Source organism: Oncorhynchus masou, chromosome 11 (assembly GCF_036934945.1).
Source record: "Oncorhynchus masou masou isolate Uvic2021 chromosome 11, UVic_Omas_1.1, whole genome shotgun sequence".
Classification (NCBI taxonomy): Eukaryota; Metazoa; Chordata; class Actinopteri; order Salmoniformes; family Salmonidae; genus Oncorhynchus; species Oncorhynchus masou.
Genome location: NC_088222.1, coordinates 10,967,780 through 10,973,524, shown reverse-complemented (window position 1 = coordinate 10,973,524; position 5,745 = coordinate 10,967,780). Strand labels below are relative to the sequence as shown.

Sequence of the window (5,745 nt, the reverse complement as noted above, 5' to 3'; positions counted from 1 at the left end):
AACAAGCAACAATTGTTTAACAGCATATTTAATTTGAAGCAGACATTCTTGTTTGTGTGCTATTGTATTACTGTAAGTATTTTAATAGTGCACAGCACACCTGTTTTCTAAGGCTGGTTCTTCACAAGCAATGAAAACCAAACATCCGTTTTTGGGGCCGTTTAATTGCAGTGCCCAACCTGATACTTGGGCCCCTCCCTTATACGCCTCTGTGCTTTGGGAGGGTAATACTGGGAGACATGTTGACAAATTTTCCAAAATAGTGGACACATTTACAAATTTGAGACAAAAATAAACAAGCAAGGAAACAAGAAAGATTTGTAGCTACTCTTTTAATACTGTACAGCTAAAAAGAAGAAAAAAAACTCAGCAGGCCATATGAGGTCCGAGGCCCGACCTTGATTGACCCAAAGAATATAGGTATACAGTAGGTCTATACTTGGTAAGCATTGACATCACTGATTACACCTTTTCATTATGTTCTCAATACGAGTCTAAAGAGCCTTCACAATGATGTGTGTTTCTACCTGCCACCAGGTACCAACCGGCACACACCCAACGCGATCACACAATCAGATAGCCCACCACACCACAGCACACACCCTGACCCAACATAAAAAGAAAGATAGCCCACCACACCACAGCACACACCCTGACCCAACATAAAAAGAAAGATAGCCCACATATCTCATTGCCTTTCTTCACTGTTATTTGCTTTTGTAATATTATATTGCTTAATTCCTGGTAGCAAGGGCTTTGTATTGAGTCCCTACCACAACCCTAGACAACCCCAGTCCTAGCCCCAGTTCCAGAGCACCAATTTCAGCCTTAGCTCCAATCCCAAACCCAGTCCCAGTTCTAGAGACCCAGTCCCAGTTCTAGAGACCCAGTCTCACCTACTATTTCAGTTCCAGCCCCAGTCCAAACATACCCCAGTTCTATTCCCAGCCAAAGTCCCAGACCAGACCCACCTGGGTTTTAGAACCAGCCCTAGCCCCAGCTATTGTTTCAAACCCAAGCCACAGACCTGGCCGTAGCACCAAGCCTTATCATAAACCCAAACAAATCCAGTTCTTGTCCCAGGCCCAGCCCCAATGCCATTACTGTGTGAGCAGGTTGATTTGTAGGCTTGGCCTGTGTGTGCGTCACTCTCCTACCCTCCACACAGCACAGGTGGACGTGTGGGGAACACTGCCAAATAGTTGGGCCTGGAGAGAGGGAGGGGTTTTGGTAGGTAGGTGGGTGGGTGTTCACATTTTAACTGTTGGTAATGTTCAATTTCCCCACACTTCCTAAATCAGTGACACACCTTCAGAGCAAAGTCGAGCTCTTCTGTCTCTGTCTACCTCTCTTTGTTTCTCTCTCACTTTCGCATGCCTGCCACAGAGCACAGGACTCTGCTTCCTGACAGACAGGGACTGAGAGTAGCGTGAGAAGAAGAAACTGAAATCCAAAACGCCTATCTGCTAAAAGGTCAGTAACATCTTTCGTTCACACCAACTCATTAGTAAAGATGTCTGTCGAAGTGAGTAGAGTTCAGTGTTCACATAATGATACATCCTCAGGGTTTATTTTACATTATAGGGTCTGCATGTACCCCACACTTACTGCCTAAACTGTGGCTGGTCTCATTTCAGCAAGTCTCTCCTTTACTAGAAAGTCAAACTGTACTAAGGAAGCAGTACAATTGATGATGACTTGTTGACCTGATTGCAGTGCAGTCACTCTGTTGTGTGTTGGTTATTGTCAGAAGCATGTAATGTCTTAGTAATTACATCACAAAATCATGCACATCAATGCACTTGTGGTAATATAATGCCTTGGCATGACAGTGACTTCTCCTTGTTGTCTTGAGACTTCCTTAAGAGCATCTTCAATGGAATACTGGAACGGGTTTGAAAAAGGGTAACATAATAATAAAGTGACCAAATAGCACTTCCAAACAGTTATATCAGAAAATTATACAACAACATTTTAGTAAATCTTACAGATTTTACATAACAGAAACGTATATATTTTTATGAACCACCTGCAACAACATTACACCCTCATAATCGTGTATAAATGTCATTATGCCCAGAAATAGAGACAATCCAGCAGGCCGGCTCTCAATGGTCAAGGCTATATCAGTCTATATCAGTCTATATCAGGCTATATCAGTCGATATCAGTCTATATCAGGCTATATCAGTCTATATCAGGCTATATCAGTCTATATCAGGTTATATCAGGTTATATCAGTCTATATTAGGTTATATCAGTCTATATCAGGCTATATTAGGTTATATCAGGTTATATCAGGCTATATTTTAGGTTATATCAGTCTATATCAGGCTATATTAGGTTATATCAGGCTATATCAGGTTATATCAGGCTATATTAGGTTATATCAGTCTATATCAGGCTATATTAGGTTATATCAGTCTATATCAGGTTATATCAGGCTATATTAGGTTATATCAGTCTATATCAGGTTATATCAGGCTATATTAGGTTATATCAGTCTATATCCGGCTATATCAGTCTATATCAGGTTATATCAGGCTATATCAGTCTATATCAGGTTATATCAGGCTATATTAGGTTATATCAGTCTATATCAGGCTATATCAGGTTATATCAGGCTATATTAGGTTATATCAGTCTATATCAGGCTATATCAGGTTATATCAGGCTATATTAGGTTATATCAGTCTATATCAGGCTATATCAGGTTATATCAGGCTATATTAGGTTATATCAGTCTATATCAGGCTATATCAGGTTATATCAGGCTATATTAGGTTATATCAGTCTATATCAGGTTATATCAGGCTATATTAGGTTATATCAGTCTATATCAGGCTATATTAGGTTCTATCAGTCTATATCAGGTTATATCAGGCTATATTTTAGGTTATATCAGTCTATATCAGGCTATATTAGGTTATATCAGGCTATATCAGGTTATATCAGGCTATATTAGGTTATATCAGTCTATATCAGGCTATATTAGGTTATATCAGTCTATATCAGGTTATATCAGTCTATATTAGGTTATATCAGTCTATATCAGGCTATATTAGGTTATATCAGGCTATATCAGGTTATATCAGGCTATATTAGGTTATATCAGTCTATATCAGGCTATATTAGGTTATATCAGTCTATATCAGGTTATATCAGTCTATATTAGGTTATATCAGTCTATATTAGGTTATATCAGTCTATATCAGGTTATATCAGTCTATATTAGGTTATATCAGGCTATATCAGGTTATATCAGTCTATATCAGGCTATATTAGGTTATATCAGGCTATATTAGGTTATATCAGTCTATATTAGGTTATATCAGTCTATATTAGGTTATATCATTCTATATCAGGTTATATCAGGTTATATGATGTTAATTCAGGCTATATCAGGTTATATCAGGTTATATCAGTCTATATTAGGTTATATCAGTCTATATTAGGTTATATCAGGCTATATCAGGCTATATCAGGTTATATGATGTTAATTCAGGCTATATCAGGTTATATCAGGTTATATCAGGTTATATCAGGTTATATCATCCCCTATCAGGCTATATCAGTCTATATCAGGTTATATCAGGTAATATCGGGCTATATTAGGTTATATGATGTTAATTCAGGCTATATCAGGCTATATCATCCCCTATCAGGCTATATCAGTCTATATCAGGTTATATCAGGTTATATCAGGCTATATTAGGTTATATGATGTTAATTCAGGCTATATCAGGCTATATCAGGTTATATCAGGTTATATCAGGCTATATTAGGTTATATGATGTTAATTCAGGCTATATCATCCCCTATCAGGCTATATCAGGCAATATCAGGCTATATTAGGTGTGTAGGTCGGCAGATGACTGACAGATTCAATTATTCATCTAGCATTATTGTGCCCCCGTCACATTGCATAGACATCTGTTGTAGATGCATGCTAGTCTGAGATTTCCTTTCAAACCATAAGTGAGAATGGGTTTGGATCAGGGCTCCTTCATTCTCTCTACATGTCAGTCATGAGTCAATGATTGATATCTGATGATGATTACACCAGCAGACCCACCCTGCAGAGAAAGGTGTGTGTGTCAACACTCGAAAAGGGTTACTTCAGCAATAAGACCCGAGGGGGTGTGGTATATGGTCAATATACCTCGGCTAAGGGCTGTTCTTATGCCCAATATACCATAGCTAAGGGCTGTTCTTATGAATGACACAACATGGAGTGCCTGGACACAGCCCTTAGCTATGGTATATTGACCATATACCACAAACCCCCGAGGTGCCTTATTGCCGTTAATAACTGGTTACCAACGTAATTAGCACATTAAAAATACACATTTTGTCATACCAATGGTATACGGTCTGATATACTACGGCTTTCAGCCAATCAGCATTCAGGTCTCGAACCACCCAGTTTATAATTGTGGATAGCCAACATGTGCCACCGTAGCGCACCACACCTCTGTCTATTGAATAAAACAACCAGGGCTCTTTCATTTCAGTCACTCACTGGGACAACAAGGTTTATCACAGTTGAACCTGATCCCAGAGGTTGTTTTGTTACAGCATTCCAGATACTTTTACATCAGTGTGTTAACAATACAACCCAGGCACAGCCAGCCTCTTTCGCGTGTGTGTGCGCAGCTCTAGTGTGTGGGAATGCAACAGGCAGTACAATGCTCAGACAGGCATGTTTACAGTGGAGTACCAACATCCCACATGGCAACAACCCTGCCATGTCTCTTTCTACCCTCCCCTGCCTTTGACACAAAACCACAATCTTGACCAAAGTGGGCAAAGTATGGCCGCCGGGCACTTCAATCCATCCCGCAAGACATATATTTTTGTTTAAACACTTATTTAATGCATATATATATACATATATATATATAAGGTGTATTTTTACACCTTTTTTCTCCCCAATTTCATGGTATCCAATTTGTAGTGGTTACAGTCTTGTCTCATCGCTGCAACTCCCATACGGACTCGGGAGAGGCGAAGGTCGAGAGCCGTGTGTCCTCCGAAACACAACCCAGCCAAGCCGCACTGCTTCTTGACAATGCCCATCCAACCCAGCCGCACCAATGTGTTGGAGGAAACACCGTACACCTGGCGACTGCGTCAGTGTGCATGTGCCTGGCCCGCCACAGGAGTAGCTAGAGCGCGGTGGGACAAGGAAATCTCAGCCTGGGTTCGATCCCAGGCTGTGTCACAGCTGACTGTGACCGGCAGATCCATGAGGCAGCGCACAATTGGCCCAGCGTCGTCCGGGTTAGGAGAGGGAGTCCGGGTTAGGAGAGGGACGACGCTGGGCCAATTGTGCGCTGCCTCATGGATCTGCCGGTCACAGTCAGCTGTGACACAGCCAATTGGCCCAGCGTCGTCCCTCTCCTAACCCGGACTCCCTCTCCTAACCCGGACGACGCTGGACCAATTGTGCACCACCTCATGGGTCTCCCGGTCACAGTCAGCTGTGACACAGCTTGGGATCGAACCCGGGTCTGTAGTGACGCCTCTAGCACTGCGATGCAGTGCCTAAGACCGCTGCGCTACTCGGGAGGCCCCTTCAAATTGATTTTAACGAACAATTGGTCCCCCAAAAAATGCATCCCTCCGTTGAAGTTCAAAATCCCAAAGTGTCCCTCGAGCCAAAATGTTTGTCCACCCTGATCTAGACGGTCATTTAACAATAACAGTACAAGCTACACGATAATCCATTCATACAATACTGAGG

The 5,745-nt window shown here is 41.4% G+C and overlaps 1 protein-coding gene across 1 annotated transcript in view; it reads left to right on the top strand.

Annotated features, from left to right (window-relative positions):
• Window positions 1-1,291: 1,291 nt before the first annotated feature.
• LOC135548106 (zinc finger and BTB domain-containing protein 7C) overlaps window positions 1,292-5,745 on the top strand; it is a 30,770-nt gene continuing 26,316 nt past the window's right edge. The window contains exon 1 of the mRNA XM_064977380.1: window positions 1,292-1,473. The gene's annotated coding sequence lies outside the window, so the exon portion shown is untranslated. The remainder of the gene's footprint in view (window positions 1,474-5,745) is intronic.